Below are 11,433 nucleotides of genomic sequence, written 5' to 3'. Positions count from 1 at the left end.
CAAAATGCCAGGTTAGTGCGGATACAAGTAAAACTGAGGCTGGGAATGAACCATGTGGCTCATGGGTAGCTACAGAGATGCATTCTCACTTGCTGCTAGGTACCATCTCTGGTACCCAAGGAAAGAGATGGGGATATAAACTAGAGATTGCAGCACATCAAAACAATGAAGGATCCCACACAGCCCTGGCTCACATTCTTTGCATGTCAGTGACCTGTATTAAACGTCAGTCTGGTGAATGCCTGGCATAAAGACACACATGTCTGCCAAAAATGGGAAATGACAAAGCTTTGGTGTATCCTGGGGTCTTCCAGCCGCTTTGAAACAAATTGGCAAATGAACATATATCTTTAAATTGGGAAAAGTCCCCTCTTTTGAAGTGACTTAAGCTAGTGGAAGGGTCTCAAGCTGTCTCCTTTGCAGCCCACTGGCATAGCCAGTACTCATCTTGCTGTTCCCCGTCTCTTCGGAATAGCATCTTTCATGATTGCAGCACCCACATCAATGCCACTGCTAGGAACTCTCAGATTCTGGACATACTCCCAGGGAATCCCCCTTAAAACCTGAAATCTCAAACCTATTGCAGCAGATTCCAGAGCTAAAAAAAACCACCCCCAAAACAAAACCGAAAACCCATCACCAAATTGCAATGGATGAATCTCAGAAAATCTCAGAGGTTTGGTTCAGAGGAGCCTCCAACTGATCTAATGCTCATCGGATCCTCTCTTGGTTGAAAATTAGACTGAGACTCTCACAAGAACTGACTTCTTATTGTGATTTTCAGCCCTGCCATGGCTAGCCCACAGGGGAATTAATTCACCAAGTCAACAACTTCTCTTGCGCTTTGGGGCGTTTCAGTGGAGTTGGGAATAGGTCCAAGCTCCAGAACAGGATCTGACTTTGCAGCTCAAATGTCTTTAAAAGGACTAAATGCAAACACCCTAACATTCTGGAAAGTTTGGGTTTCAAACACCATGTTCTGGATGGTTGAAGTTGGGCCTTTGCTTATGTGTCCCATTGTCAAGGCCTGAACTCTGGATCTGGGGCTTTGCTTTAGGCTGATCTCAGTCTTCCACCTCTTGGCCAGGCCAAGCACAAGAAAACAAAATGCTACATTCACTTCATGTTTACATGTAGTACAGAGAGCCGAAGTGACTTAAAGCTCCCTTTATTAAATATTTGTTCCCCCAGAAGATATTTAGACTGTAATCAAGTCACTCCTATTTCAGTATCATTGCCGAGAATAGGCCACTTCCACCTTAATTGAATTGGCTCGTTAGCACTGATCTCCCACTTGGTAAGACAACTCTCATCTTTTCATGTGCTATAGTATATATTCTACTTACTATTTTTTTCACTCTGGCATCCGATGAAGTGGGCTGCAGCCCATGAAAGCTTATGCCCAAATAAATTTGTTAGTCTCTAAGGTGCCACAAGGACTCGTTTTTGCTGATACAGACTAACATGGCTACCGCTCTGAAACCTATTGCCTATTGAGTGGCTTATGAAATTTAAAGCATTTTATATCCTTTTTGGAACTGAATGCATTTTATGGCGATGGTCCTAGTCTAGGCATTATGTATTACTAAAATAAATAACATTTACAAACTCATAGACTTTAAGGTCAGAAGGGACCATTATGATCATCTAGTCTGTCCTCCTGCACAATGCAGGCCACAGAATCTCACCCACCCACTCCTGTGGGTACTGAGGGTACGTTTCTTGACAACTTTAACTCAGAGACCCCGACCCTTTTCACCCCCACCATCCCGCGTACATTTCCACCACTTGCGCTAACGCAACTCAGTTCAAGAAGTTGGATTCTGACTGTATGCAAAGCAATTCTCCCTATTCCAGATTTTCTATTTTAAAGTGGCTGGTTTAATGATCAAAGTTTGATGTTCTGGTCATTATAATGAAATAAGAATATATTCACAATTTATCACTAAAGTGATAATGCTAGTGAGTGTTAGACATTAGGCACTGGACAGGAAGTCAAAGATCTATTTTCTATTTCTGTATCCCTCAGACTTTTTGTGTGACATAACAGCAAGTCACTTACACCATCTCTGAAAATGTGGGTCTTAACCCCCTTATAGCTCAGTTTCCCCATCTATAAAATGGAGATCAGAATATCTAGCTAACTCTGTATGTGGAGCTCGGAGTCTGGATGAATTAATATGTGTGAATTACTTTGAGATTCTTGAGGGAAATAGCTATAGGCATTCAAAGTAGTCTTTCTTCTGTCAACACAATATGGCTAATTGCACACACTTAATGGATAGGGAAGAAGTAGGTTTGGACAAGCAGCAAAGAAAATATTAGATCTTTGGCTTCCATTGCAACATTACACAGAGAACACTCCTTGCTATTTAATCTCGGGCCAAACCATTTATTTTAATTTTAAGACACTTTTCCCAGGCACTGTGTGATAGGTATCTAATAAGTTTGTGTTGTATAATGCAAGTTCCATTTTAGATTTATGTAAAAGATTAAGCAGAGAAGAGAAAACACTGAAATCCTTTGTCAATGTCCTTCTCTGAAGTATCAGAGGGGTAGCCGTGTTAGTCTGGATCTGTAAAAGCAGCAAAGAATCCTGTGGCACGAACAGATGCACTTCTCTTAAGTGTTGTTGCAGAATCAGGGCTTTTAACCTAAGGCTAGAAGGGACCATTGTGAAAATCTAGTTTGACCTCCTGTGGTAATTCCAGTGGTTAATTACATCATTGTTAAAACAAACAAACACATGTTATGCCACATTTCCAGTATGAATGTGTTTAGCTTCAATTTCTAGATGTTGGATCTTATTCTGCCTTTGCCTGTTGGATTCATAGATTCCAAGGCCAGAAGGGACCATTATGATTGGCTACTCTGACCTCATACAGAGCACAGGCCAGAGAACTTCCCTCAAATAATTCCTAGAGCAGGTCTTTTAGAAAAACATCCCGTCATGATTTAAAAATTGCAAGTGATGGAGAATTCACTGTGACCCTTGGTAAACATTACTCTCAATGTTAAAAATGGACGCTTTATTTCTAGTCAGAATGTGTCCAGTTTTAGCTTCTCTGCTAGACTGAAGATCCCTTTATTAAATATTTGTTCCCCATGTAGAGATTTAGATTGTAATCAAGTTACTCCTTAAGTTTCTCTTTAAATAAATTAAAGAGCCCTCTACTATCTGAAATAGTCTTCAAACTCCCATACCCCCAAACCCATCCATTAATCCCTGTCTTTGCCTGTGATTCTGCAAGGTGATCTATGTAGCTGGACCCTCTGCTGGCACAGCAGTCTATCCGTGTAGCTCACAATGCAGGACTGGGGGCTTAGGGTGCAAACTCCTGCTCTCCCAGAGCTATCAAACAGTGACGGATGGAATGAGGGAAATTTCAGAAAGTGATGAGTGAGATTTTAAACGTCTCCTGAAAGCACACAGCAAAATCCTTTGTCGGTAGAGGGAGATGCTTTTAAAGTGCTTCAAAATACATCCAAGAATCTTTCCAAATGTGCCAGGCTTGGCAAGTTTGCTCTCCCCAGTCCTTGTGCATTGCATCCCTTCTGCCTTGCTCCTCTCAACTGCAATACCAATGTAACCCCCCTTGCAATGAAACTGGAAACAGTTAATGCTTAAAGACAGACCCTCATCCAAACTATGTGCTTGAATTACAAATAACTGTAACAAGCACAACTGAAAGAGATTAGAGGAAAAATTCCCCCATTTTCCCCAGTTTGCATCCTATGCACAGTTAACAGCTCTTTGTGTAGAGTTCGTTTCACTGTTTCCCCTGTACAGTCTATTTTGTGTGGGTTTTTCACACAACAAATTTGGGGAGAAGAGAAAAATGAAGTTTTATATATATATGGAAAAGTACCAAAAACTTGGCAGGGGGGTGTTGGGCAGGTGTAGGACTTAAAATGACTTAAAACTTTTTTTTTTAAAACTGATTACCTTTAACTTGAATGTGTCCCTCTGTGTTAAAAACTGAGGCCCCAAATACTGCAAAGATTTAAGCACATGCCTGACTTTGCGCACAACTGTTTACATTCCTAAAGATGTAAACACACACATTTAATGTTTGCAAGACCAGGCCCCAGGGTGGAAATCTTAAATAAGTAATAATAAAATAAGCCCCTCTACCTGTTCCTTCTCAGTCCAGCCCCTGCCATGCAGTGTAACCCCCCCTCTCGCAAAGCAGGATGCCACCCTTTTCTGTCTCTGCCCCCTTGGCACTGCAACCCCCTCCTTTCCCCTCTGTGTGTCTGTCACTCCCGGGCAGTGCAGTTGCACTGCCATCTCCATGCCTTACATGGACAAATCTGCCTTCGGGGAAAGTCAGGAATTTGGGCCCTTGACGTCAGCCTGCAGTGCTCTGGGCAAAGCCAGGGAGCCCGGGGGGGGGGAGGGGGGGGGAAGGGGGAGGCACCAGCCCAGCTGCGGGAGCTCTGCAGAAGTTTCACTTTTTGTTTTAGGGGCTTCCCTTGACTTTCCCTTTGGTTTCAGACCCTCAGATTCCTCCCCCAGCCCGGGGACAGGAGTGAAAGGTAAGGGGGGGGGATTGGGTGCAAGGGCGATAGGGGGCATGCCGGAGGGGGGGAGGAAGGCCACAAAGGGGTAGGAAGGAGGGGGGGCCACCACAGGCCCCTTGAATATTTTGGGGGGCCTCCCCCCACACAACACATCATAGAGAGAGAACAGGGAGCCCCCTTGAGCGACAAGCAATTGCTTAGTGGGCTTGTGTCTAGAGCTGGATCCGGCGGCGGGGGGGGGGGGGGAAGGGATGTGTGTGCTGGTGTTTTTTTGGGGGGGACTGGGGGAGCAGTAGGGGGGATGTGCCGGCCGGGGAGAGATGGAGAAGGGGCGATAGGCAGAGGGTGGCAGTAGGGAAGGGACGGGGGCGGGGGGGGGAGAATGAGCAGTCAGGGGGGTGGGGGTAAGGGCAGGCTGGGGGAATAGGGCAGGGGGGAGAAGGATTGGGGGGCAGCATGGGGAGTCTCCCAGGGCAGCAGGCGGGGGAGGATGGGCAGGCTGGGGGACTGGGCGGGGGGGAGAAGAGGGATTGGGGGGGCAGCATGGGGAGTCTCCCAGGGCAGCGGGGGGTGGGAGGATAGGCAGGCTGGGGGAATAGGGCGGGGAGGAGAAGAGGGATTGGGGGGCCGGATGGGGAGTCTCCCAGGGCAGCGGAGGAGAGGATGGGCAGGCTGGGGGAAAAGGGCGGGGGGGAGAAGAGGGATTTGGGGGCCGGATGGGGAGTCTCCCAGGGCAGCGGGGGGGAGGATGGGCAGGCTGGGGGAAAAGGGCGGGGGGGAGAAGAGGGATTGGGGGGCCGGATGGGGAGTCTCCCAGGGCAGCGGGGGGGGGAGGATGGGCAGGCGGGGGGGAGAAGAGGGATTGGGGGGGCCGGATGGGGAGTCCCCCAGGGCAGCGGGGGGGGGGAGGATGGGCAGGCTGGGGGAATAGGGCGGGGGGGAGAAGAGGGATTGGGGGGGCCGGATAGGGAGTCCCCCAGGGCGGCGGGGGGGGGGAGGATGGGCAGACTGGGGGGGAGAAGAGGGATTGGGGGGGCCGGGTGGGGAGTCACCCAGGGCGGCGGGGGGGGAGGATGGGCAGACTGGGGGGGAGAAGAGGGATGGGGGGGCCGGATGGGGAGTCTCCCAGGGCGGCGGGGGGGGAGGATGGGCAGACTGGGAGGGAGAAGAGGGATGGGGGGGCCGGGTGGGGAGTCACCCAGGGCAGCGGGGGGGGGGGAGGATAGGCAGGCGGGGGGGAGAAGAGGGATTGGGAGGGCCGGATGGGGAGTCTCCCAGGGCAGCGGGGGGGGGGGAGGATGGGCAGGCTGGGGGGGAGAAGAGGGATTGGGGGGGGCCGGGTGGGGAGTCACCCAGGGCAGCGGGGGGGGGGGGAGGATAGGCAGGCGGGGGGGAGAAGAGGGATTGGAGGGCCGGATGGGGAGTCTCCCAGGGCAGCGGCGGGAGGGGAGGATGGGCAGGCTGGGGGGGAGAAGAGGGATTGGGGGGGCCGGATGGGGAGTCTCCCAGGGCAGCGGGGGGGGGGAGGATGGGCAGACTGGGGGGGAGAAGAGGGATGGGGGGGCCGGATGGGTAGTCTCCCAGGGCAGCGGGGGGGGGGGAGGATGAGCAGGCTGGGGGAATAGGGCGGGGGGGAGAAGAGGGATGGGGGGGCCGGATAGGGAGTCCCCCAAGGCGGCGGGGGGGGGAGGATAGGCAGGCGGGGGGGGGAGGATAGGCAGGCTGGGGGACTAGGACGGGGGGAGCGGCAGGAGGGAGCTGGAGAGGGGGGTACGGGCCGGGCAGCCCGTGCCGGAGCCGCGGCCGGGGACACTCCGGGGCCGGGGAGGGGACTCGGCGCTGATGCAGCCCCGGCACCGCCCCCCGCAGCCTCCGCCCTCCCGCTGCTGCCGCCGCCGCCGCGCTCGCCTCCGCCTCCCCCCCCGAGGTAGGGTTGCAAATAATAACTTACCCCCAGCCCCTCCCCCTCCCGCCGCCGCCCCAGCTGTGCCGCAGCTGGAGCCCCCGGCGCGGCGCGCGCTGCATGTGGCCCGGGGGTGGCGGGGGCGGCGGCTCCTCCTCCCTCGCCCGGGCCGGGTGCTGCTGGCCCGGCTGGGGCGGGGAGGAGAGGCCCGGGCGGGGATCTCCAGCCTGCAGTGCCTGGCGGGGGTGGAGAAGTAGGGGCCAGATTGTGGGGGGTGGGGGGAGTGTGTCTCAGGCTGGGCAGGGGGCGAATGGCGAGGGGAGGGAGTCAGGAAACTTCCCCAGCACTTGGGGGTCCCAGCCCCTCACGGTGCATTCCTGGGACCATTGCCCCCTCTTCCTCCAAGGGGCTGGCTTGGAGGGGGGGGGGAGGGGAATGGGAGGGGGTGCAGATCTGGCAGTAAGGACACAGTGCAGGCGACTGCCCCAGGACCAAGGGACCGGTGATTCAGGGAGCAGATGGATGCTTCTCCACTGCCTTTGCCCAGGGAGGAGGGCAACTGACCACTAGTTGCTTCTCTCTCCAAGAGTTGGGGACTGGAGCTGCAGAGCAACTGAGTCTGATCTTTCATTTCTGGGTGGGTGTGCCCCATTCCGCTGGGGTCTTTGCAGGACACCAGTTGGGGCTTAGGTATGACATCCTGCGCTCTGGATGCAACAGGCTTCATGTCACAGTGTGGGCCACAGAGCCGATGGGACAGGAATGCGCTGAGACACTGATTACTTTGGTTTAAAGGACTTGTCCTGCTTTCTTTTCTATTAAATATTGCTTCCCTGGTCGTCTCTGTCCTGATCCTCAATTATGGGACAGTAAATTCTTCAGGGAAGGGGTTGCAATGGTGCCTTGTGGAATGGGAGCCCACTCATTATAGAAATAATAGTAGGTGTGTTAGGTCCTGGCACACTTTTGCATGCAAGGTTGGGTAGGCCCTTCCCAGGCGGGTAAGCACACCAGGAATTTCCCACACAATTACCATCACCCAGTTTATTTTCATTCAAATTGACAGATTTCATTCTCATTATTGTTCAGGAGAAATCTCAGCACCCCCTGGGGCTTTGTTTGTGAGTGGGAGGTGTTGACAGGGAAAACTAATTCAGTAATTGCTCTAGCTGCTGCATTTTGCCATGAAATAAATTGGCCTTGCTCAATTTTACTAAATAAGTGTTAGATTATTCGTTTTATTTCCACTCCCCGATAGGCTGGATTTTGCCCATTTACCTTTCACCCACTTCTAGGATGGGCCGGCTTTTGATATCTTTCTTTTGTAAGGTGTGCTGGCTTTGCTTAAGAGTGCTAGTTTGGCTTCAAAGTCAGAATACTTTGTTCCATGCTGGACTACGAAACTGACTCCCTATATCAGGGATCAGCAACCTTTCAGCAGTGCTGTGCTGAGTCTTCATTTATTCACTCTGATTTAAGGTTTCGTGTGCCAGTCATACATTTTAACGTTTTTAGAAGGTCTCTTTCTATAAGTCTATAATATATCACTAAACTTTTGTTGTGTGTAAAGTAAATAAGGTTTTTTAAGTGTTTAACAAGCTTCATTTAAAATTAAATTAAAATGCAGAGTCCCCCGGACCGGTGGCCGGGATCTGGGCAGTGCGAGTGCCCCTGAAAATCAGCTTGTGTGCTGCAGGTTGCCTACCTATGCCGTATATCTACGGTGGAAAGTCACCTGTCAGGGATAGGTATATTTAATTCTGCCTCAGGACCAGGAATGGGGATGAAGTAGATGACCTCTTGGTGTCCCTCCCCTATGTTTCTGTGATTATTATACAGCACAATGAGGCCTTATTATCAGGAAGTTTTCTCAGATAGTCAGCCTGGTTTTCCCTGTTTAGTTTCACCCTATCATTCCTGTTGTATTGCCCTGACTATTCTTCCCCGTTGCTGTATTTTCAGTTTCCCCTTTACTCGCAGCTGGCTAACTCAGGCGCAATTTCTAGCATAGACAGAGCATTCGTTCTTACCATGGTGTCCTCTAACTCTGCTCACATCGGTGTTCAGAAATTCCTGCCTCCTGTTCTTTCTAGTGCTCCCTTCTGTCCTGTCATTTGGGGGTTAAGCCGATGTCTAATTACTGGGAGTTGGAAATAAACTTCTCTGAGTTGTTTTCTGCAGGGTTTTTTTGCGCCTTTCTCTGAATCAGCTGGTACTGGCTGCTGTTGGTGACTGGTTACCAGATTAGGTGGACCATGGGTCTGATCCAGTCTGGCAGTTCCTATGTTTACTTTTCCCACGAGAACTGGGATCAGCCTTCCCAGGGTTGACAGACTCCTAGACATTAACTTCCTTCTGCTATTTGTAGACTCGTCTTATATCTCTGCCACTTCAGTTGTCTATAAGCTCAGCAACATGCTCCACTTAGCTTCTTGTGAATCAGTCCCATACCCACCGGCCCCTTCATCATCTTGGTTCCCTTTGTCTGAGGTCCATTCAGTTTGTTAATGTCTATTGGTTGGATGTTGCTCAGAATTGAACACAGTGTTCCAGAGCTGTATATAGAGGGGCTGTATCTCACTGATGCTGCTTTGTAAACAACCCCAAACTGCAATGGGCCAGTCGCACGCAAACTCCTACGTGCATTCCTGTCCACTGGCACTCCTGTCTACATCAGCATTATTGCTTTCCAGGTTTCTTCATGTCACTGAATTAGTGTCTTTCATCATGCAAATGTTAACCATCTGTTATGATTGGCATTGGCTAGCATCCTCATTAGCTGTCTTGGCTGAAATACCTAGGAATGAACTGGCAATGAAGACTTGAATTCTCTTGACCAGAGAAATTTTCCCTTCAGAATGTGGTTGAAGAACATGGCAGGGGTAAGCTTGTGCTGCAAAGATTTGCCTTCAGATCTGTCTATCCAGTACCTTCCTCTAGCCACGACATTTCCAAGGCTTACAACTATATTGGTGTGCTGTCTGCGACTTGCAATGGCTATTTTCAGATTTGAAACCCCTCTCAAAGCAATGATATGACCATTTGCCTGTTTGTGGCAGATTGCAAGGCAAATGACATCTCTAAATCCCATTATTCTCTGAGTAGCTTCGGGTCTCTCTTTGGCCCCACTTTGAGTATGATATTTAAATGGCTGTTGTCTTGAATTCGGAAGTTAGGACCCTGTGCTGTATCATTTATGAAAGCTTGAAATTCAGGTCTTCAAATAGTGTAAATTCTGGCCCAATTCTGCATCCCTTATGCTGCACAGTATTTATCCTGTAAAAAGTTCGGTCTAAGGATATACAAGTGAGTAAGTACTACACAACATAAATAAAGACTGAAGATTAATGCCCTTTATCTCTGCCTCTAGCGGCGTGTGAAATCTTGACTGCTAAAACCCCGTCGGAATTGAAGAACTTGAACAAATAAAGCGGTCACCAGGGTTTGTTTATTATTAATTATAACTTATGATACTGGTCAGGCGTCGGGTGCCTCATCATTTGATTCCTAAGCATAGGTGTCGCCTTGTTTATTAAAATCATTCTTTCACGTTTATAAGTCTAATCTTGTGGTTTGTCCACAAACTTTAGGCAGGTTCCTTTTGTCTGATGATGTGTGATTCCTGCTGCGAGTCCCACAACTACTTAGTTGATCTAAGTAGTTCCCATTTCTCCATCAGAAGGTGCTGCAATAACCTAGTGAAGCATAGTGTAGAAATTAAAGGTTCAGAGAAGACTAACTAAAATAATTAGGGGCCTGGAAAAACTCATATGAAGAGAGATTAAAGAGACTGTCTCCTTTCTAAAGTAAACAACCCCAAATAAGGGACAGGATAAAAGTATATAAATAATGAATAGTCTGGAGAATGGAAGTATCGGGTGTGACTGTTCTCCGTTTCTCAATAGAAGAACAAGGGGAAATTGAAAGGCAGCTAATTTAAAATAGATAAAAGGAAATACTTTTTATACAGTTTGTAATTAGACTCTGGAACTCATTGCCACGAGATGATGTTGAGGCCAAGAATTCAGCAACGTTCAGAAAGGGGTCAGACATTTATATGGCTAACAAGTATATCCAGCATTATAAGAGTTTACTAGCAATTAAACCTTATGCCTCATGGCTTAAACCAGGGGTTCTCAAACTGGGGGTCACAACCCCGAGGGGATCATGAGGTTATTACATGGGGGAGGAGGGTTCACGAGCTGTCAGCTTCCACCCCCAAACTGCACTTCACCTCCATCATTTATAATAATGTTAAATATTAAAAAAGGGATATTTTTAGTGTATAAGGGTGGCTGCACCTAGAGGCTTGCTGTGCGAAAGAGATCACCAATACAAAAGTTTGAGAACCACTGGTTTAAACTGATCTCTAACTATTAGAGATCAGGGCAGTTCTTTCAGGATTTCTTTGTGTCATCTGGTGCTGCCCAGTGCTGAAGACTAATACTCGATTAGGAAGAGCTTGGGTCTGGTACAATCTGTCAATTCCTGTGAAAGCATTTAACTTCAGTATTAGTCCCATTATATTTCTCAACTTCATTTGGCCTTCAGAATCACTTTAGAGTGTTCTAACTGCTGTGATGTCTGAAACGGCGTGCCAATCCGGCGCCTGTATTAAGATGCTCTGGGCAGGGGAAGCTCAAATAAATTTGTAGGGATACCTTAAGAGGTTGTAGAGTAAGAACACAGTGACACAATGACAACAGTGAAATATTTACTTCCTTTCCATTCATCCATGCTTTTAAGGTCCAGTATCCCATCACTTTCTTGGACTCTGATAGAGTAGTGCAAATACTTCAAGAGCCTTTCTAAGCACTGGTCCTGGACCAGGGATTGGAAAGGAAACATGGCAGTTGCTTTCATGCTAAGGGAGCTGCACGCAGACTGGAACTTGCAGAAGGGAATGTCAGTGAATTCTGACATTTTTTTTTTTTAGTTTTGTGAGAAGGAAAAACAGAGAAAAGAAAATAACAAATCAAATAAAAAACCCACCGACCAAAAAAACC

The 11,433-nt window shown here is 48.9% G+C and overlaps 1 protein-coding gene across 1 annotated transcript in view; it reads left to right on the top strand.

Moving 5' to 3' along the window:
* The first annotated feature begins 4,433 nt into the window (after positions 1–4,433).
* The window catches only part of LPP (LIM domain containing preferred translocation partner in lipoma), a 443,377-nt gene continuing 436,377 nt past the window's right edge, over positions 4,434–11,433 (top strand). The window contains exon 1 of the mRNA XM_030574715.1: positions 4,434–4,539. The gene's annotated coding sequence lies outside the window, so the exon portion shown is untranslated. The remainder of the gene's footprint in view (positions 4,540–11,433) is intronic.

The sequence above is a fragment of the Gopherus evgoodei genome, chromosome 9 (genome assembly GCF_007399415.2).
Source record: "Gopherus evgoodei ecotype Sinaloan lineage chromosome 9, rGopEvg1_v1.p, whole genome shotgun sequence".
NCBI classification, from domain to species: Eukaryota; Metazoa; Chordata; order Testudines; family Testudinidae; genus Gopherus; species Gopherus evgoodei.
This window is presented reverse-complemented; position numbering and strand designations above follow the sequence as displayed.